Genomic DNA, 23,904 nt, shown 5'->3' on the forward strand with positions numbered 1-23,904 from the left:
AAAAAGGTTTTAGAAGACAATGCCATTTTTTTTTTTTTAGATTTTTTTTTGACATTTTTTATTGCTTTATTGGATAGACAGAGAGGAAGGATGGGAGGAGACATTCGGCAAATGGGGAGTCGAACCCGGGACGGCCGCGTTGCACTGAAGTGCGTTACTTGGTGTGCCACCCTGGCGAACCCGACAATGCCACTTTTGACCTGGTTACATTCATATGGGACACTGGGCAGTAGATGATGAATGAAAGTAGATATTAATGAATGAAAGTAGATGATGAATGAAAGTACATAATGAATGAAAGTAGACACAGTATATTAACCTCTTCCGCCTGTGCGGTCCGTCGGCGGACCGCAAATGACATCTGGTCATAAATCAATATCTCCAGATTGTTCTATAAAAGTAGCGTTTTTTTCCCAAACGTATTCAAGTATAAACATCATAACCATGTCACAACAGCATTTATAATGTATATTATCATCAATACGTTCCTTAGATTTTTTTGTACACATGATCTCAAGAAGGTACTGAACGAGATCAGTGGCAGTTTTTAATGTTTGGTCATTATTAGCATGGTGTTATTCACTGAAAAATCATAATTCATATTCTCCTTTGTTTCATCACAATTTAAGCTTAACCTCTTCCACCCGGAGCCTATTTTCAGAAAATCCGCCTAAAATACATACTATACATACATAATGGAATATTGCTCCACTTCTACAAGGACCATTTGCATATTCTTGGTATCTAGGGACATCTATGGACCTCAGTGAATGTATTCCCAGTGTCAGAAATATTGTGTCTATTACTAGGCTTGGCTAAATTGTGATGAAACAAAGGAGAATATGAATTATGATTTTTCTTTGCATTCTTGGCAATTTTTTTTACTTGAACTTGAGGACTGCATACTTTTTTTTTACAGCGTATCTTTAAACTGTATACTTATAGCACATGCATAATAAGCCTGGGCCCTGTTTCTTGTACCTGGATAACTGAGTTAGCCGGATAACTTTAGCTGGATAACTGGGTTAGCCGGACTTTCCGATTTCATGAACGTGGATTTTCCAAATCACCATGACAACATATCCAAAAGTTTGAGCCTGGTCGAAAGCAGAGTTCAAGTTCAAGTTAGCCTGAACTATCGCCACGCCCCCGCAAAGAAGTGACAGCCCGTTTCCTGAAACTATTCCCACAGTCTACGATCTGCATTATACCATTCTGAATTACGTTTTTGTGCTCCATTCTTCCAGAGGGGGCTTTTGAAATGTAAAATAGACCCAAAATGCTGATATTAAATTCACTTTGTCCTAAATAATGCACGTTATATATACCGTGGCGACGGTGGCGCTCGCTCGTGCGATGTACACATGATGTGGTTATTTTAATTGTAACTGGGATTAAGATGTCTGATGAGATGCGCTGTTTGACGGATTTGAGAAATTGAATGAGCCGTTGACGTCACATTAATGAATGAGGATAAAGAGATAAACTTCATTCAAAACAAAGGATATTCTAAACACGGGTCTCTCGTTCATTAATGTATAATCAATGAATTTATCCCATCTGGCACAGTGGTGCAGCGGTAGTGCTCAAGCGTGCCAATCCAGCGACCGGGGTTCAAATCCCGGTGTTTCCAATATGATTTTTTTGAATATAATATTAATGATTATACGCCAAAGTAGCCTGGTTTTAAGTTAAAATATTATAAATCTACATGCATTGAGGATGTCATTCTTTATATAGCTCTCAACGTGCACCAAATTGAATTATTCCTATATTGCAAAAAGAAGGAAAAGACGGGTCTTGAACCCCGGTCGTCCGTGTGAAAGTCAAAAGAAGAATCCGTTACACCACAGAGAAGATTAGTAAAAGATTGACTATACATCAATCAATGGGTAAGAGAGCCGTATCGTAATTCTGTATAACAGTTAACTAATAATTTTCGCTAGCAAGATCTCATTTGATTATTCAATCCAGCAGGCAAGTTTAAAGAAATATAATCTGATTGATTGAGGTAATGAGGGACTTAGAATTAGCCTATAGATAACGCATTTAACTTGTCGGCGAGGCGATTGAGCCGTATTGCAATCTGTCAATAAAGTCTTAAATCAATTAATCAATCAATGCCGTTGAGAATCAGGATCTCTGCCATCGATACGTGCTGGCTTTTCACCTAAAACGGCCGCGCGCATTTAGCCTGACTCGCAAGTCTGGCTTGAGTTAACGAGACTGAATCCACCTTTGTGAAACAGGAAAATCCCGGCTTCGAACATCGGGTTAACTGAAGCTGGATAATGGACATCTTGATCGACTTAGTTGAACCACGTACATGAAACAGGGCCCTGGTCTCTTTTGAAAGATAACATTCTGAAGTTTCTGATACAATAAATAAAGGAAGACCACTTTTAGTGCTAATGAAATAGAGTAACAGAGGTTTGAACACACTGAAGTAAAGGTTTTTTACTGGTTGCCAGATGCCAATTTGTGAGTTCCAGCTGAGAGGTAGGCGCTGGAAAAGATAATGGTTCCATAGCCTGAAGTCTTATATAAATAATAATAATAATAATAATAATAATAATAATAATAATAATAATAATAATAATAATAATAATAATAATAATAATAATAATAATAATAATAATAATAATAATAATAATAATAATAATAATAATAATAATAATAATAATAATAATAATAATAATAATAATAATAATAATAATAATAATAATAATAATAATAACTGTATTTGTATAGCACTTTGCATACAGAGGTTGCAGTTCAAAGTGCTTCACAACAGTAAAAAATACAGACATGAGCGAGCATAGCAAGGTATGGTAAATCACAGTGTTTCACATTAGGATCTAGCATCCTAATAGGCTCTCTATTCAGTAATACAAATAATAAAATAGTTTAAAATTATTAAGTTTAAAAATAGTCTAGAAATTATAAAATAGAACAGACATACAACAACAGTAAACATACAGGCATAAGCGAGCATAAAAATAAAAAATGTAAATAGCAAGGTTACAGTAAAAAGTGTGATAAGATTGTTCAATCAGATGAAAATGGCCCAGTTAGGAGAATCAACCTTGGCACGATGTACCTAACTGGAATGGTAAACAACTTTGCTAGATTTAGGTCAAAAGTCATAGAACCGACATTTGAATTTCATTGGAAGTGTATGAAAGTAGGTAGGGTAAGAATATAGCTCTGTTTACAGTTTGATTCAGTAATACAAATAATAAAAATTGTTTAAAATGATTCAGTTTAAAAATAGTCATCAGTAAGAAGTAAAAAGTGTGATAACCAACACATAAATTTGATAGGCAGTGTATAAAAGTAGGCAGGGTAAGAATAGTGCAGGTAAGTACAATTTGTGTCAGGATATCCCTGATGTTTCTATAATAATATTTACCCTTGCCACTAGGTGGTAGCAGATATCTATCTTCAGATATTTGCCTGCATTACCCCACAGTGAAATGCCTGAGCAAAGAGATAGGTTTTAAGCTGTCTTTTAAAGATGTCTAGCGAGTTGGCTTCTCTGATGTTTTGGGGTAGTTTGTTCCACAGTTTTGGGGCATAGTTGATAAAGGCTGCATTACCGATCCTCTTTTGACTGTTTCTGGGAGCCTCTAGTAGTCCAGCAGCTGATGATCGCAGTGTTCTTGCTGGTGTGTAATTTATTAGAGTGTTGGCGATGTAGCTAGGTCCCTGTCCATTTAGAGCTTTGTATTTAAGGAGAAGGACCTTAAAGTAAATTCTAAATGTTACAGGAAGCCAGTGTAAAGCAGCTAAGACTGGACTAATGTGCTCTCTCCTTTTGGTTCTAGTTAGCAGTCGGGCTGCAGAGTTTTGGATTAGCTGAAGCCTCTCTGTGGTTTTCTTAGGGAGACCTGTGAAAAGTGCATTACAGTAGTCTAACCGGCTAGATATGAATGCATGAATTAGCTTCTCAGCATCGTTCTGATTAATAAATGGTCGTACTTTTGCTATATTTCTGAGATGGAAGAACGATGTTTTCGTCACTTTGCTAATATGAGAATTGAAGTTCAGTTCTGAATCTATGATAACCCCGAGACTAGTGACCTCAGATTTGATCGAAGGGGTTAGTCCTCCCAGGTTCTTTGACTGCCGGAAAACGCTTAAAAGCGTAATTCCCGGCCATGCTCAAGTTGCCGGAGGACGCTTTACAGCGTCCTTATATCAATATTTCAAAAATCTGCGATCGGATTCATATTTCCCCTCCGCTGGCCTGAGATCCACCAGGAGGACCCACTGAGCTCTCTGGCGGTTCAGGAGCGCCATCTGGTGGCCGATCGGCGCAATCGCTTAACAGGAAGTGCTATGGAGGTTGTGCTGATCGGCCGTATTACTTCCGGGCACTCGCTATAGGTTCCGGGACTCGATCTCGACACACTACATAGCGATCGATTGCCAATAACTCTATAAACAACATGATTTGGACGTATATACCATTATACAAGCTGGAAATGGACCGGGTAAATTTACATCCCATAATGATCAAATTTCTACTCTACGATGATCGCCCAACGGCGCGCGGAGACTGGGGTGAGTTTTAGCGTGTAAAATTACCGTCTTCGATACTAACTGCTATGATCAACATTTGACCCACATTAGATGATTGGTATAACGCTGCCCACGGAATTATAAACGCCCCCTAGCCCATCCGGTCAACATCAGATGATGTGTAGTAACTTCTAGAAGTACGTCTAGTTGGAATTTTTTATATCACGCTGATTGCCATAAAACTGTATTGCATCATCAATATAATGCATTTGGGGCTATAGATCACGTTCTGGAGAAAGCTGCAGAAAGAGATGAAAACATACTTATACATTAGACCATACTTTACTATGAATATGTGAATGAAAAAGTTTAACGTTGCTACACAATGAACAATACATATAGGACTTTGAATGGGCCCTAATAATGGCAATGTAGCAATAGAATTTAAAAAGTTATAGCCATGCAAAGAAGGGGTACTTCTCCATAGACAAATAGAGCCGGCAACCTATGGTATATCATGAATTTAACCCATGGCAACCAAAGTGTTTCTTTTTTTAGTTTTGGGGCCGATAATTAGAATTTCAGTTTTGTTCTCGTTTAGTTTCAGGAAGTTCTTACTCATCCATTTATTTATTGCCAGTAAGCAGTCTGTAATGGAGCTAATCGCTGTATCATTTGGTTCAGCAGATATGTACAGTTGTGTATCATCCGCATAGCTATGGAAATCTACATTATGTTCTCTGATGATATCACCCAGTGGTAACATGTAAAGGGAGAAGAGTAAAGGACCTAAGCAACTCCCTTGTGCAACTCCATAGTTGTTGTCGTATATATCAGACATGTGATCTCCTAGTTTAACATAGAATTTCCTCCCTCTGATGTATGTTTTAAACCAGCCTAGCACATGTTCTGACAAACCGACATGGTTTTCAAGACGATCGATTAGAATATCGTGATCGATTGTATCAAATGCTGCACTGAGATCTAGCAAGATAAGGATGGAGATCTTATTCTCGTCAGAGTTTAGCCTGAGGTCACTGATTATTTTGGTGAGGGCAGTTTCAGTGCTATGATATTTTCTGAATCCTGACTGAAATTCTTCTAAGATGTTGTTTTCTTCAAGAAAGGAATTTATTTGAACTGAAACTATCTTTTCAAGTACTTTACTAATGAATGGTAGGTTGGATATTTAAGCATTACATCACACGCAGGAGTGGTTTGTGACCAATAAACCATGCCTAGGGGTGGTTGTTAGGCCCGAGGCGCAGCCGAGGGTCGTTAGACCCCCCTAGGCATGGTTTATTGGTCACAAATCACGACTGCACGTGGTGTAAAGCTTTTATACAACTGCCAGATTCATCCAACCTTATTTCTATACAATAAACACACATTAATCGAAGATTTATTGAAAAAACCATCCGCCAGAAAAAGTAGTTCCCACAACTCCATGTGGAAGCAGCTTGAAGTGCATCCAACCAAACTAACACATCCAACTGTGTATTATTGGAATGATTGAGAGAAGTTGCCTCATGTGGAAGCAGCTTGAAGTGCATCCAACCAACTAACACATCCAACTGTGTATTATTGGAATGATTGATTGAAAATTTTATTACCAGATGCAGAATATAAAGTAGGTAAAACAAATTAAAACGTTTTCTTTGCCCTATAGGAAAAAAACGTTTTCTTTGCCCTATTTTTTTATTTATTTCTTTTAGCCTAAACTTAACCAGTTGGAAACCAGGGGTACAGTAATAAAATTAGCAATCAACCAATCAATCAATTCAATAGACCATGCTCACTTAAAACAGCGCTGCTTCTCTCTCAGTCTGACTCCCCCGCTGTTGCAGACAGGAGTGTGTGTGTGTGTGTGTGTGCGTGTGTGTGTGTGTGTGTGTTTGATTGATTGATTGAAAACTTTATTAACAGATTGCAGAATGGGTACAATACAGTACAGCTCAATACACACAATTGTTAAGGGGATGCAGACCAGAGAAAGACTTTCGTCTTGTTTACACCAGGGTCCCCCATTTTCAATTCATCAGGACATATATGACATACATGACATACAGATAGTCAGTACTGCTACATCTATACATTTATGACATACCAGATTTGCAAATACAGTACTGTTTGTGATACAGAAGGAGTCAAGAAAAGGGAGTATATACATTTGACGTAGAAACTGTACATTGGAGGAGGTTGGGTGGGGGGGGTTGGGTACACTGGGATATTGACAACCATACTGGGTAATTTACATTGGAGGTGGTTGGGGGGGGGGGGGGGGGGGGGCACACTGTATAAACAAGCAAAACTGTACATTGAGGGGGGGGAGACTCTGTACAAACAAACAAAATTGTACATTGGACTATTGACAAAACCATACTAGGTAAATGACTGTACATTGGAGGGGGTTGGGTTAGGATATTTACAGGGGCCAGTGTTGAATTGCAGTCTCCCGTAGGTGTCTCTTGAGAGAGGTTTTGAAAGTGGGTAGTGATCCACATTCCTTTACAGCTTTGGGTAGGGCGTTCCACATTGATGTGGCATAATTGCGAAACGTGTTTAGTCCCTTATTTGAGCCGAATCTGGGTTTAACATGATTTGTGGAGCTCCCTCTGGTGTTGTGATCGTGGTATTCACTGACCTTTGGGAAGTATTTTGCCATGTACATGGGTACCTTGGTCGTGTAGTGTATCTTGTAGACCAGGCCCATTGCAAGTTGCTGTACTCTGTCATCTACTCTAAGCCATCCTAGGTTGTCAAAGTGGGCAGGGGTGAGGTGGGTTCTAGGAGTAAGGTCAAGCAGTAGTCTGACCAGTTTGTTTTGAGATGTTTGTAATTTTGTTTTTAGCGCCTTTGAGGTGCTTTGGTACCATGAGGTGCAAGCATAGTCGTAGTACCCCTGAATGAGTGCTCCTGCCAGAGTCTTCAGGGTATTCTTGTTTACCAGAGAGGAGATCCGGTACAAGAACCGAGTTCGTTGGTTGACTTTTTTTATTACATTGGATGCCATTTTGTCACAGGAGAGATTAGCCTCTAGGATGGAACCCAGGTAGGTAATTTCATCTTTCCTTGTGACAATATTGTCACCCACTGTAACTGAGAAGCCGTCGGTCTTGCTGAGTTTGTTATTTGAACCGAAGAGAATGGACTCTGTTTTGCCCATGTGTAATGATAGTTTGTTATCAGCGAGCCATATGCAGATTCTGCCTAGTTCCGAGCTGAGGGTTTTTTCAACCTGTAACTTGTTCTTGTCAGAGACCAGCAGGGCTGAGTCGTCCGCAAACAGGAACAAGTTGCAGTCACAAGCTGACGACATGTCATTTGCATAAATTAGGAACAGTAGCGGTCCTAGTGTGTGTGTGTGTGTCACAGTGTGTGTGTGCGTGTGTGTGTGTATGTGTGTGTGTGTGTGTGTGTGTGTGTGTGTGTATGTGTGTGTGTGTGTTTGTGGGTACGCCAGCGTCGGACAGTGTGTGAGAGAGAACGCTGCAGTCTGTAGAAAGTAGGAAGGAAGAAATTTAAATCAATCAATTAATCTATCAATCAATCCGCGATTTTTCTTTTGTTCTAGATTGAGTCAAGACCCATCAATTACATCATCCAACATTGTTTAAAATACTAACACATTCCCCTTGACAGAATCGCTTCATATTTAGTCGTTATGGTGCTTTCAACATAACCATTTGTTGTCCGCGATCCTGTTTTCTCCCGGAGTGAGCCGGGGAGTGATATGTGATTCAGTTGTGGGCGGGTCCTGAGCCCAGGACCGTGGATTGTTGCCAATAAAGACGTGTGAATGGCCAATCAGAATCGAGAAATTTGCATGCCGTTGTATAATGGACGATAATTTGCCATTTCATTACTATCCAAGTTAGGTTTTTTTAGTAATGGCTTTACAACTGTTGTTTTAAAGGCATCTGTGAAAATACCAGTTCTAAGGGAAGTGTTTATGATATCTAGCACAGGGCTTGAAACACTATTAAACACCCGTTTGAAGAAAGCTGTAGGTATAGGGTCAATGTCTGAGGTGGAGGAGTTACATTCTGAGACAGTTTTGCAGAGTACATCTAATGTGATGCCTGTGAATCTTCTCATGGTTACATTGTGCGGTTTGCTGCAATCAGCTTTATTTCCATCATGAGTAATGCTGGCCCTGATCAAGGTTATTTTGTTGTTAAAGAATAGTGCAAGTTCTTCACACTTAACCGTTGATGACTGAGGAGGTGTAGGGGCAGTGTTGAGTAGTACATTAATAGTGGAAAAAAGGATTCTGGAGTTTCCAGCATTTTCTGTAATGATTTTAGAGAAGTAGTTTTTCCTTGCTAAGCGGATGGTTTTATTATAAGCAGTTAAAGCATCTTTGTATATATCACAGCATATGGTGTTTTTTGTTTTTCTCCATTTTTGCTCCGCTGCACGACATTTCCTTTTTTCTTTGTTGACCGTATTATAGTTCAACCAGGGCGAGGCTCTGGTTTTCTTCTTTTTCGTTTTTAGTGGGGCGACAGAATTTAATATTGACTGAGATCATTGAGATTTTCTACCATTTCATTTAGAGAGCTATCATGATTGTGTGGTTCATGTAGTCTGATAAGATCAATTAACTTTGATTCAGCCTTGTCGTTTAGGAGCCTCTTTTGAACTATGATTTATTTTTTTGTTTTAGTAAGTGTAACTGAGGGGTACAATTCCCTGACTGTATTACTAGATATGATACTTACTACCACTACCTTTGTACTTTATATTCGGCCACCCAGTACTCGGCATAAATATATTATGATAAACACTCTCACGTAGATGAAACGGATCCAACACAAATGTACGAAGTCGAAGTATGCGTTTATTACTACACAGCAATGGTGTGTAGAGCAAGCACTTAATCACTTAATTACATTTATGAATTGAAATAGTATGCACTTTTATGGCAAAGAGTATTCGTTGGTATATCAATAGAGAATGTCCAATCTCTGATGGCGCAGGCGGTAAATATACGACCTGGAATAGTTAAGGAATAACAGCAATGATACTTTAATGATTATAAGACTGGATACACTAGGGGGGTTAATCCGGTCGCTTGTAAGACAACAGGAGTAGGAGGGGGGGGGGGGGGGGTAGAGTCTGGCTGCCTCGTCCGGCCAAGGGTATCCTGGGTGAACCCACAGTTGTGCAGTTCAATGCGCCAGCGATCCTTGGACCACAGATGAAAGCAGCTGGACTCTCTGTGGGCCGGCTCTCTCCGGTCCACTGTGGAGAGACGTGAAGCGACCTCGTCTTGCAGAGCGCCTCCTCACCTTGCGTCCTCTCCAGGGGGGGGGGGTTCCAACACACGGCAGTGTCGGGGGTCTTTATCCATGGAATAATCACTGTATACAAAGCATAATCCGTGCCTGGGAAGGCGGGCTGTCGTCGGTAGAATAATCCGGTATACAGGTCCACTCGCTCGTCGGCTCTGGGGCTCCTCAGATGCAATCTCACATGGGGTCGACCATCCTGGATAAGCAGCCAGTTCTCTGCCCGAAACGATGGGGTGCTGGCTACGGTAGTATTCTCACCGTACGAAGCACTATATATTAACAGACTATTATTAGCTTAATAGACTACGTCCAACTCGACGATATAGTGCCAAATATGACTATTCAAATATTAATATACACGATGTCTCAATACCGATGGTAGGCCGAACTTGGCCTTACTCCCACACGTGGCGTCGCGGGGAGGCTTTACGTCTGTGACTCTATTGGAGGGTAAGAAACTGGACTGAAAAAGGAAGTCCTACTTTAGTAGCGCAGTATATATACGCACTATGAACAAATAGTACCGTTAGTGGTGCGGTAGCCAGATTCCTACGCGGAACTAGGACTTGTTCGTACATGTTGAGCGGTACGTTTGAACTGGGTCTGGGGGGTATGGCAGCCTGGCACCAAGGTCTCGACCAATAGTAGAATGGAGACTATTATGGGATGTTCAGTAGGCTAGAATGGATATTCAATGCATATTGTACAAGGAATATACAAGGGATATCAGGGAATATTAGAGAATATACAAATACAATTAAATATATATATATAAATAAATATATATATTCGGTTTAATCTGGCCCTTCACAACAGCCACCCCCTGATTGGTCCCAGACCTAATCAGTTAAGCAGAGACAGATTAATCGCGTTGTCTATTTACACATAAGGGTTTGCTGTAGGGGTCAGTCAACTTCACAAAGTCATATGGTTATAGGGTCATGGTCATCATCGATTGTGTCTGGGAGTCGGGGCAGTTCTATGAGCCTCGCCACGGGACGGGTGTAAGTGCGACCCTGGACAGGCACTTCAGCTGCTCGGACCTTGCCGTCGGCACCGGTGATCCCTTTGCTTACGCGGCCGGCCGGCCACATAGCTCTGGGCAGTGATTGATCAATAATCATGACGACTGTTCCTTCTGTCAAATTGTCTCTCTCCTTTACCCACTTCTGGCGGGTCTGTAGAGACGGTAGGTAGTGTAGTAGGAAACTGCTCCAAAACTTGTCGGCTAATACTTGGCTGTACCTCCACATTCGTCGGCCGTTCGCTTCTTCAGGCCGGTACATTGTCTGGGGTAACGCGGGATCTAGCCCCATCAGGAGTGTGTTGGGGTCTGCGGAGATAACAGTGCTCAATCCACAGAACACAGGCTTCTTATTCTCAGCCTCCTCCTGACTGGCTTCCCTCGGGATAGGCGTGGGCCACTCTCCTTCCGGGAGCTTTAGGAATGCTGGGCCGTCACTGTAGACATTGCGACGGGTGAGGTCATCTAGGGGCATTCCCCGGGTGATGACGTCAGCTGGGTTCTGTTTTGTATCAACGTAGCGCCACTCTGTTTCTCCGGTTAACTCTTCGGTTAAGTCTTGAATCTCGGTGACTCTGATTCCCACGAAGACTTTGTACTTGCATGAGTCCGATTTGATCCAGGCGAGTACTGTCGTGGAATCTGACCACAGGATTGTTCTAGACACCGGTATGGTGAGCTCACGTTGGATGAGCGTGGCTAGGTGCGCTCCGGCTAGGGCTGCGCAGAGCTCTAGGCGTGGGATAGATTGTTGCTTGCGTGGGGCTATTCTCGAGCGGGCGAGGACAAATGCTGTGTAGATCTCTCCCCCCTCTTCTTGGGCCCGCAAGTAGGCTACTGATCCGTATGCGACCTCTGAGGCGTCACTGAAGACGTGTAAGTCCATTTTACATGTCTCTGGCCTCACCGTGGGTGGGAAGTAGCTTCGGCGCATATTAACGCCTGGGAGTGAGTGGAGCTCCATCTCCCACTCTCTCCAGGTGGATGCAAGGTGTGTGGGAATGGGGTCGTCCCAGCCCTGGTCCTTGTCCCACAATGCTCGTACAATCATTTTTGCCCTGGTGGTGTACGGTAGAATACATCCTAGCGGGTCATATTGTCGGGCGAGTGTTGTGTACACACTCCATCTGGTGGTCGGCGCCGCCGCCGGCCTTCCCTGCTCCGTAGTCAGGGGCTTGTGTCTGTAGTGAAGCGAATCTGTTTTGAATCGCCACACCAATCCCAGGGTCATCTCCTGGGCTTCTCCCGGGATTGTAGCCATCCAGGTCTCGCTGCTGGCTGCCTTGTCCTCGGAGGAGAGGCTGCGCAGTACTTGCGGATCGCTGCTGGCCCACTGCCTGAGATCAAAGCCGCCTTTGATCAATGAGGCGCGGAGTTTAATCAGGAGAGCCTCAGCTTCTTCCTGGGTTGAAAGGCTTTGTAGACAGTTGTCTACGTAGAAGCTGTTCTTTACGCTGTGTCGGACCTCTTCGTCCGCTGCTGGGTCCTCTGCTACATGTTTCTGTAGTGCAAATGTAGCACAGCAGGGGCTGCACGTCGTTCCGAAGGGGAGGACTTCCCATTGGTAGATGGCTGGGTGCTCATCTCCTGGCTTCTCTCTCCATAGGAACCGTAACAGGGGCTTGTCCTCCTCTACTAATCTCACCTGCAGGAACATTCCTTTAATGTCCCCGCTGATGGCCACCTTTTCCTGGCGGAAGCGGAGTAGAACGCCGAGTAGGGAGGGGCCGAGTGTGGGACCGGGCAGTAACTCTTTATTCAGATTTTGGGATCCGATCTGGTAGCTGCAGTTAAATACTATGCGGTCTTTACCGTTGTGATGGACCTTGTGGTGAGGCACGTACCACGATTCAGTGGTCTGGTCAGCCTCTTTAATGTCCATCTTTGTGACGTGTCCCGCTGTGATGAGCTTCTCAATCTCAGCGCGGTATACACTCTCTTGGGCGGGGTTCTTGGCTAAGCGCCGCTCCGTGTTCAGCAGGTACCGTTCTGTGGCGTCTGTCTTGGCGTGGAAAGTAGGCATTCCTTCTCGCCGCAGGAGTGGCGTGGCGTATCTCAACACGCCGTTGACCGGGACTCTCTTGGTCCCTGTCTCGAGGAGGTGAATGGCGTAAATGTCATCTTTAGAGCGAATGTCTTTCTTTCCGTTCTTAAAGGGCATTTGTTCCAAGGTCCATAGCCGCTCTACGTGTTGCAGGAGTGCGGTTTCTCCCTCTGTGACTCGGGAGTGGAGACATCTAGTGGCTGTACTTCGGTTGAGAGATTTGGCGAGCGGGCCTTGGAGAGTCCATCCCAAACGGGTCTCGACTGCTGCAGGACAGCCTCGGGGTCCGGTATGAACCCGGTCTATCGGGACAATGAGGTCTGCATGGTCGGAGCCTATCAACAGGGTCGGCATAGCATTGTCTATGAGCGGGATTGGTAACTTGCGCAGATGTGCATATTTCTCCATCAGCTTGGCGACGGGGTATGTGTACCGCGACAGTCCTATTTCTTGGCTGGTGAAAGCGTCTGTAATCTGGTACCGTCGCTCAGGCTGGCCGCTTGCTGCGATAGAGAATGAGACATTCTCGCCCTTTATCGTCTTCAAATCTCGTCTTATTGTCCGAATTGTCATTTGGGTTTCGCTTCCCCGCAGCCCTAGCTGGGCCGCAGCGGAGGCGAGCAGAAGGGTCTTCTCTGACCCGTCATCGAGGACGGCGTAAGTGTCCAGGACTTTATTCTGGTAGCTTAGTGTCACACGCACTACTTTTAGGAGTACTCGGGCTCCACTGCTGCTGGCGGGATCGATGTACATGACGCTCGCTTTGCTGCTGGATGGTGCGGGTGAAGGGCGCCGTCTGTTACTGTCGTGAAGTATGTCCAGATGGGCTCCATCGCACTTGGTGCACCTTTTCTTTAAGCGGCATTCGGCTGCCATGTGTGAGCGCGCACAGCGAAAACAGCGCTTGTTGGACTTTATCCATTGACTTGCTTCCTCCGCGTTCAGCTTGGGGAAGGAGTCACATTGCGCTAGCCAGTGTTCTTTCTCACAGTAGGGGCACACTATCTTCCACTTCTCCGTTCTGGAGGGGGTACTGTGGCTCCTGCTGCTCGGTACTGACTCCGATTGGTGCATCACAGTCACCGATCTTCTTCCATCATTTAGTCGTCTGGTTCCTTCTCTGGAGCCAGGGGTGCTCCGTCCGAATGTATCTAGCCGTAGGCTGCTGACTTCTCTCGCCAGGAAGTCTGCTAGATCGAGGAGGTTCGGTTCGGGGCCATTCGGGTCTCGGTGGTCTCTCTGCCGCCTAAAACGCTCCTGTCGAGCGGGCGGCAGCTTCTCCAAGATCCTTTCCACATTTGAGTTGGCGTAAAGTTCATGCCTCCCCTTCTCTCTCTGCGCTCCCAACATCCCTACCAGGGACTGCACTCTGATGGACAGGTCGTCCAGTGCTCGATTGTCTATTGCTGGGGGTAAGCGGTCGATGTGTCGGATCTCCTGGATCACGTAATCCCATATGCGCCCATACCTCTGGTCCAATGCTACCAGCGCTGCTGTGTATGGGGTGGTGGAAGTCGCGTAGGCGAGCGCTATATTATGTGCGCGGGGTACCTTTAAGTGCTTCAGTAGGATGGCGTATTTATGGCGTTCATCCAATACATCCACCAACATGGTCTCCAGACACATGCGGAGTTCTGTATACTGGGCCCGGTTCTCTTGGGTGAAGTCGGGTACCATAGGCGTGCCAATGTATGACGCTGACTGTGGATACATCGGCGAGCGTTTGGGGAGAGGCCTCCTAGGCGAGTCTCCTCCCGCTCCTTGGTATGGGCTGGTACCGGCAGTGTACCATGGCCCGCTTGTCCAGGTGCTGTTCCTCGGTGCGGGTCGTGCGTCGTGCTCACCCGGGTATAGAGTCGGGGGTCTGTAGCGCAGCTCCGCGGGAGTATAGCCTGGGCTGTACCGGACCTCCTGGTCCGGTAGAGTACTGTGCTGTCGTCGGGCGTGGTTCTCCTCCTCTTCCTCTTCGTCTTCAGTTAGGTCATCCAGTGCTTGTAGTCTCTGGTTTAGCCTCTCCACAGGGTATGCTGCTCCTTCCCGGTTGCTAGGTCTCGCTTGGACCGGTGGGGGGAGGTGGTCTGTGGGGGGTATAGACCTCGTCTGTTGGTCAAGTTCAGGGTTGTTTACTCGGCTAGGGGATGCCGCCCTGGAGGTGTGTCTAGACGAGTTCCTGGAGCCTCTGGCGGAGGGAGAGGGTGTTGTCCGTCTGATCAGCTGTTCTATTAGTTGCGCTTGCTGTCTGTCGCGCTCTGCGTCCCGTAGAGCACCAGCAGCTGCTCGCTGGCTGTCTGCTCGGTCTCGGGCCACATTCTCTTCCCTCTGAATGCGTCTTATTTCTAGACGTATATGCTCTTCTTCGCTCCGCTGCTGGATCTGCAGTCGGTCGCGTTCAGCAGCGGCGTTCAGGCTGATGAGGAAGGCCTGCTGTAGGGTCCTATCTGCCTCGCTGGGAGAAGGCGGTTGTATAGGGGAGTCTTCCCTCGGGGTACTCCTTGCGGAGCCTTGGAGCTCTATCTCCACGGTGCTCTCCCCGTCTTCTTCCGTGCCGAGTTCTCTCTCGGTAGCGTTGTATTCCTCCCGGGACTCATCGGGGACTACTTCTTCAGTACTGGCGGGGTGTGAAGTCATGTCTGGTTCCCACTGGTCCCCACCGTGAACTTGGTCAGTTACATTAGAACCCGTAGGGGCCTCTATGGTCGGGGTAGTCTGGGCGTTGGGGTTAGACATACTTTTACTTTCTAGTTTTACCGCGTTTACTGTTAGTAGAAGACTAGGTTGTTGACTGACAGCGTAAGCCTCTAAGTACTGAGGGAGCCGTCGTTCGCGCTGCGGGCGTTGGTTAGGAGGATCGTTTCGTGGAGTGTTCATCATAGGCCATTTCAATATTAATAACACTATATTAATATTACACTAATTACCCTCCGGCTCGAAGGACCAATTGTAACTGAGGGGTACAATTCCCTGACTGTATTACTAGATATGATACTTACTACCACTACCTTTGTACTTTATATTCGGCCACCCAGTACTCGGCATAAATATATTATGATAAACACTCTCACGTAGATGAAACGGATCCAACACAAATGTACGAAGTCGAAGTATGCGTTTATTACTACACAGCAATGGTGTGTAGAGCAAGCACTTAATCACTTAATTACATTTATGAATTGAAATAGTATGCACTTTTATGGCAAAGAGTATTCGTTGGTATATCAATAGAGAATGTCCAATCTCTGATGGCGCAGGCGGTAAATATACGACCTGGAATAGTTAAGGAATAACAGCAATGATACTTTAATGATTATAAGACTGGATACACTAGGGGGGTTAATCCGGTCGCTTGTAAGACAACAGGAGTAGGAGGGGGGGGGGGGTAGAGTCTGGCTGCCTCGTCCGGCCAAGGGTATCCTGGGTGAACCCACAGTTGTGCAGTTCAATGCGCCAGCGATCCTTGGACCACAGATGAAAGCAGCTGGACTCTCTGTGGGCCGGCTCTCTCCGGTCCACGGTGGAGAGACGTGAAGCGACCTCGTCTTGCAGAGCGCCTCCTCACCTTGCGTCCTCTCCAGGGGGGGGGGGTTCCAACACACGGCAGTGTCGGGGGTCTTTATCCATGGAATAATCACTGTATACAAAGCATAATCCGTGCCTGGGAAGGCGGGCTGTCGTCGGTAGAATAATCCGGTATACAGGTCCACTCGCTCGTCGGCTCTGGGGCTCCTCAGATGCAATCTCACATGGGGTCGACCATCCTGGATAAGCAGCCAGTTCTCTGCCCGAAACGATGGGGTGCTGGCTACGGTAGTATTCTCACCGTACGAAGCACTATATATTAACAGACTATTATTAGCTTAATAGACTACGTCCAACTCGACGATATAGTGCCAAATATGACTATTCAAATATTAATATACACGATGTCTCAATACCGATGGTAGGCCGAACTTGGCCTTACTCCCACACGTGGCGTCGCGGGGAGGCTTTACGTCTGTGACTCTATTGGAGGGTAAGAAACTGGACTGAAAAAGGAAGTCCTACTTTAGTAGCGCAGTATATATACGCACTATGAACAAATAGTACCGTTAGTGGTGCGGTAGCCAGATTCCTACGCGGAACTAGGACTTGTTCGTACATGTTGAGCGGTACGTTTGAACTGGGTCTGGGGGGTATGGCAGCCTGGCACCAAGGTCTCGACCAATAGTAGAATGGAGACTATTATGGGATGTTCAGTAGGCTAGAATGGATATTCAATGCATATTGTACAAGGAATATACAAGGGATATCAGGGAATATTAGAGAATATACAAATACAATTAAATATATATATATAAATAAATATATATATTCGGTTTAATCTGGCCCTTCACAACAGTAAGGGTTATTTGAGTATCAAAAAATATACAGTGATGGTCGGAGAGAGGTAATTCAGTTATTGAAATATTTTGTATGCTTAGCCCAGTTGTTGTCATAACTAAGTCTAATGTATTCCCAAGCCTGTGAGTCGCATTTGTTATATGCTGTGTTAGGTCAAAGCTATCCAGTAGATTTTTTAGTTCTATAGTTTTGGAGTCTGTTTTCTTCTCCATCTTCATTAAAATGGATGTTCAAGTCTCCATTTAGGATCACCTTATCATATCCGGTAACACATAGTGAGATCAGTTCAGAGAGCTCCTGTATAAATATTGGTGAGTGTCTAGGCGGGCGGTATATTGTGACGATAATCGTTGATTCTGTTTTGAGCTCAATGGCAAGATATTACATCGACATGAACTCACCTAGTTCTGTGATTCTAAACAAGAGTTTTGAGGAGAAGATTGCTGCAACTCCTCCCCCTCTTCTATTTTTTCTGGGTATTTGAAGAAAATTATAGTCTGGTGGACAAGCTTCTATCATTATTGATGTAGCTGTGTCATTATTTAGCCATGTCTCTACTAGGCAGATGCAATCTAAGTTATTTTCTTTAATCAGATCATTTACTAAAAAAAAATTATTATTCAGTGATCTGACATTTAGGAGGGCTAATTTTATTTGTTGGACTTCTTTAGAGGAGCTCTGCTTTGGCTTGACCTTGATGGCCCTGAGGTTAATAGCAGGTAAACGCATTGATGGCGTATATTTTTCACCAAGCCATTGGCTGGTTATGATTACCGGTATGTTTTGAGAGATGGCATGGCAGTTGTACTAAACTGTACCGTAATCTAGTGCTTTCGGGGACATTTGATCAGACGAGATGGCCTTGTGTGATATGGGGGGGGGGGGGGGGGGAGGGGGATGCTGCTGCTGCACCTTGTGGCGAGATTGTGTCCTTTGTGATTATCTCTCGTGCTGGTATGAGTCTGATATCCTTGGAGGCCATTAAGGCATGACGCATGTTTGCTGCTAGAAGCCTTGAACCTAAGCGATTTGGGAAGAAGCCATTTCTTTGAAAGCGTTCTGGGTTATTCCAGAAAACATTGAAATTGTCAATGAATTTCAGGCCGTGTAAGACATGTAGACCCTAACCATGAATAAAAATGTAGGAGTCGACTAAAGGCTTCTTGTCCTCTGCGAAAGCATGCAATTGGTCCACTGATGGACACATCAGTGTCTATGTACACAGACTGATGTTTGTCTAGTGTGTTCATTAAACGTGTGAAATCCTCTTTCAAAGTCTCTGTGCCCGTCTTCTTTCGCAGGATGTCAAACGATCCAGAGTGAATGACAATTTTTGTTATGTCCGGTCTTATGAGTGTTGGAAGTATTTCGGCCAGCTCTTTCACAGATGTGTTGTCTATACATATATTTTCTGTGTTTGCCATCTCCACATACCTTGTTGTGGAATCTCCAATCAGTAAGCAGTCTGTTTTCTGTGTGAGGTTAGCATTTTTCTTTCCAACAGTTTTGGGGCCGTTTGTTTTTGGATTAGGCCTAGTCTGCCGGTTCTTACCACAGTCCTGTGGCCTTGGTGAAGCCTCGCTAGCTGTACCACTAGCCTTCTCAATAGCCGACATGTTAACACTGGTCTCGTACCTTTGGCGTCGGCTACCGCGACGTTCTCCTCGGCACATGTTAGTCTCTTCGCTATATAGATAGTACAGGTCCAAAATGTATAAAAATCCCATGGTTTTTGTCATTTGTGTACCAGTAAGAATTCTGCATGATTATCCAACTTGTGTCACCTTCCCCCACTCTAAGCGCCTAGTTGGGTCAAGAACCAACATTCTGTGACCATTCTCTGGCTAAGATGTTTTGATGATTGATTTGACTTCTATGGACCTTTTATAAAATATTTAGCCCCCGTGTCCCTCCGAAAAATCCCGGCATTTTTTGTCAGATGGCCAAATCCAAAATACCTGCTGACGCCATCTTGAAAAATTAACTTTTGATCCAGAGCACCTAGAATCATGTATGAATACACTTTTTTGTGTAAGTCAACCATGACGATTCCAATTCTGACATCAGTTTGACTCTATGACATCAATTTGTCCCAGAAATCCAAGATGGCCACCATATAGTAGAGCGAAAATGTAACTTTTAATGTCAAAACCAATTTTACCATGGTACTGCTGTACTTTAAACAAACTACCTTCATAAGGATCTCAGCAAAATAATTGATGAATGTACAGTATGATAAGATAACTAATTATACTTCAAAATACGCTCTCTTAAATAGCTGTAACTTGAACAGATTAACTACTTTTTTTTTCTTCTTCTTTTTACTTAATTATTTTTTAACTTTATAGCATTTTCAGCTTTTTCTGGCCACGCAGGACAGATAGAGGGAGAGAGGGAGCACGGGGGGAGAGGTAGGGAAGACATGCAGCAAATGGTCGCCGGGACTGGGAAACGAACCCGGGACGACCGCTTCGCGACTCAGCACGCTATGTGGTGTGCTACTGGAGCGCCCCAACAATGAAACCACTTTAAACATGTCATGATCAGTCCGAATCAGAGCATTCTGCCTCACTAGATTCTGAATCATCAGATTCCAATGAATCACCCCTCCTCCTCCATACATCATCATCTCCCTTCTCATCATCATCCTCCTCACTCTCCTCTTCCTCACTTTCTTCAGCTGGCCCTGGTGCAGGTAGATGTGATGGGAGAGCAGGTCGTGTGTGGCGGACAGGGCGACAGCGACCACCCACCAGCTCCCAGCCATGTCCGAGTGGCGAAGGGTGTCGCTTCAGGGAGGGGTGGCGCACTAGATATGCCAAGTAGTTGGCACGGAGGCAGTGTTGGCGTAGGCTATCTGCATCTGGAGGGAGATGGATGAATGATTTGTTCTTCATTCTCTTCCACTTTGTTGCACGGGCCTCAGCCATGGTGCTACTCTTCTTGTCGCCATAAATAACATGTTGTGTGAACTCGAACAGCTCCTCTAGCACCTCCTCCTCAAGGTCAAGGCTATCTCCACACCGCGAGAGCAGCCGTCGTGCCATAGGGCTCTTTGCCACCTTGTCATACACCGACGACTTACCCTTGTCATAGAAGCCTGAATTGGCATCACAGCCTGTAATGCAGTGTAGCTGCACAATACAATACAATACAAAAAGACTGTGTTCTGCTTTCTCTTGATGCAGAGCATACCGGGCAGCTGTTGAGAGATGACCGCTGCCATGACATAGGCATCGGTGTCGGCTGCATCAATGACCACAGGGCCACTGTAGCCTGACTCACGTAGAACTGTGTAAGCAGAGAAGAGGATGGTGTCAGCCTCAGACTGGTCAAAGCTGTAGTTCTGCATTGGTTGCTGGGTTGACAAGTTGGTGCAGTGGGAGCCAACAGAGTAGACGATCTCTGTATCTACACCCTGTGCAACAAGGTCAGTCAGATAGCTGCATATTACTTTTTGTAGCCGCCCCCTCTTTCTGACGCTACACAGCAGTGTTTTGAACTCTCTGGCAGAGGGGAAGGGGTCGCCCAGCTTCATGTAGGTGTTGGGGACATGTACCTTACCTTGTACCCGCAGATCTCGCTCATCATCTTTAGTTGAGTATGCTGCGTCGTACGGGTCATTTACACAGAAAATACGGTCAGCATCACCATGGCGGCCAAGGATGATACCTTGTGGACATAGTCCAACCACTTGTATGGGGTGCCATCTTGTGTCTGCTGATGGGGTTGCCATCCTCCAGATCATGCCCATGTCGACAAGAGCGGTGTAGGGTTCTTGCAGATCTACAGATTGGAGAGAGAGCTTCTGAATGAGCTTGCTCTTCTGTGTCTTCCTATATGTGCCATTGGAGTTGAATAAGGCCACACATTCCTCGACAACACGATGTTCCAGCAACTCTGAGAGATTCACAAGTTGACTGACCTCAACCAGGTCGATCACTGCCTTGAGAGCACTCCGCTCCATCTCAGCAGCTCTTGCTTTGAGTTCCTCCCCGGGCTTCTCCATGCAGGGCTGCTTGGCAAATGTCAAGCGTTTGCTCAGAGGGACAGGTGCATGGAGGGAGGTTTTCTTACTGAACACTCGGTCTTGCAAGAAGCTGGTCAACTTCTCCTCTCCCACAGCATAGGCTGAGTTGAAGTCCGCGATGAGTTCATCAGAGGCAGGCATGGCTGACTGTAGGGTGCGGAGGGTGGGTGAGGCTGGATCAAAAGGAATCAAACTCATGCATGCATGCGACCAGGTCCTGCACTCGCTGCTCATCTTCTCTCATCCTTTTCGGACCACATTCTATGTGCTTCCTCTTGGCTTTTTTGTGTGTGGCCAGGGCATTGTGAGCCACCCGGATCTTGGCCAAATTGTTCACATTTCTGGAGTGCACCAGCAGCTGCTTCTCATTCTGGAGGATGGAGAGCCAGCCAGACTTCATTTTGCTGCCCTTGTTCATTGTACACTCGATCCACATGTCCCAGGCCATGTTGGAGTAGGGGTTGCCTGTGATGGACTGAGTGAAGTCAGTACGAAGGAAGGCGACCTGATCAGCAGGGAGAGCTGTCAGCATTGCCCAGAAGTCAGGCAGCCACCTTCCATACCTATTGTTGTCGTACACTACCATCCATGGCAGCATGGCACGCAGAGAGTTGACATACTCATCCAAGTTGCAGATATGTACTGCATGCACATTCTGCATGAGTGCATCCGTCATAGACAGGAAGTCCCTCCAGTAGTCCGCCATGTCACTGGCCTCCACCTGGGTGAATAAATTGGTGATGAGGCTCTCGAGGTCAGTATCATCCTCCAGTGCCGCATGTGCAGCTGCACGGGGTTCTTGGGAGAGACTCATATTTCTCAGAATCTCAAGGTTCTCCCTTGTCTCATCAGCCAGGTTGGGCATGAGCCTCCCCTTTACCAGCTGACTCATGAGTGCCTCATAGATGAGCCTCAAGCAACGCAGCCACCTCTTGTAATGCTTGCCTTTCAGTGCACGTCGACGGAGCCCTCTGCAATAACTCCTCCTGCCACAAGTACATCTCCTAGCTCACTCCCCTTGTAGCGCTTGTAGATAGCGCTCATCATCACACACTGTGTATGGAAGGACCAAGAAAGGGTACAATGTCATGGTACTTGTTTGGGTTCTCGGCGTTGAGCAGAGTGATGAGGACGTACACAGGATGATCTCCCACTAAGAAGGCGAAGGGCATGTGCTTAGTTGCGATGATGGTAGACAGCTTCTCCATGATGTCATTCACAACTGACTTGTTGGGTGGTTTATTGTAAGATGTATGAAAATAAGCCTTGCTCTTCCTCTGCTCCATATTCAAGCCAGCGTGAAACCCATTGTATGAAGGGATAGTGCACGCATGCACGCACGTACGCACACACACACACACACACACACTCGCAGTCTATTGAAGAAGAAGGCCTGGATGAGCGAGGTCAACAGGAGTTCTTCATGTCAAGGAATGGCGAGATGGCGTGGTCCAAGATACCTTTTGAAACAGAATGCTGAGCACAAGCTCAGAACATCATCAAAATAACTCCTGAAAGAAACAGCTTTCGAACACAACACAAGGGTTAACAAACCCCAAACACAGGGCTACAATGACTATATTAGCTAACTAGTTGTTGTTGCTAGCTAGCTAGCTATTGGGAAAGTTGTTAGTCTGAAGCCCTGCCCAAACACCAAATCTTACTTTCCCATTCAAAAGTTACATTTTCGCTCTGCTGTCTCTTTCTACATTTTTGCTCTACTGGATGGTGGCCATCTTGGATTTCTGGGTTAAATTGATGTCATAGAGTCAAACTAATGTCAGAATTGGAATCGTCATGGTTGACTTACACAAAAAAGTGTATTCATACATGATTCTAGGTGCTCTGGATCAAAAGTAAATTTTTCAAGATGGCGTCAGCAGATATTTTCGATTTGGCCATCTGACAAAAAATGCCGGGATTTTTCGGAGGGACACGGGGGCTAAATATTTTATAAAAGGTCCATAGAAGTCAAATCAATCATCAAAACATCTTAGCCAGAGAATGGTCACAGAATGTTGGTTCTTGACCCAACTAGCCCGTCTGGGATCGCTTTCGGAACAGACACTCCTTGGCTACAAGTTCTACAACGATGGTCAATCATGTTCGCCATCAGCGATGGCACAGTGCTAACATAGTGTGGTGAGAGAGAGTGGTGTGTGTGTTTGACAAGGAGTGTTCATCTGTATGTGTGTGTGTTTGAGAGCGTTTGCATGTATGTGTGTGTGTGTTTGTGTGGGTGTTTATGTGCATGCATGTGCATGTGTGTATGTGTGTTTGTGTGTATGGATGTGCATGTGTGTGTGCGTGTGTGTGTGCATGTGAGAGAGAGAGAGAGAGAGAGAGAGAGAGAAGAGAGAGAGAGAGAGAGAGAGAGAGAGAGAGAGAGAGAGAGAGAGGGAGAGAGGAGAGAGAGAGAGAGAGAGAGAGAGAGAGAGAGAGAGAGAGAGAGAGAGAGAGAGAGAGAGAGAGTGGGCAGGCATCCCTTTAGTTTTACATCATGTGTCTGGCACTTTACATTAGCTATATCACACACACACACACACACACACACACCAATTCTCACTCTCTCAAACACTCTGAATCCCAGACACACACGCAAACACAC

General features: G+C 45.3%; 1 protein-coding gene across 1 annotated transcript in view; it reads left to right on the forward strand.

The window, feature by feature from the left end:
- Positions 1–23,904, forward strand: part of cdh23 (cadherin-related 23) — a gene marked incomplete at both ends in the record, with an annotated part of 775,072 nt that overhangs the window by 358,384 nt on the left and 392,784 nt on the right.

This window comes from Notolepis coatsorum (genome assembly GCF_963971535.1).
Source record: "Notolepis coatsorum genome assembly, chromosome: 9".
Classification (NCBI taxonomy): domain Eukaryota; kingdom Metazoa; phylum Chordata; class Actinopteri; order Aulopiformes; family Paralepididae; genus Notolepis; species Notolepis coatsorum.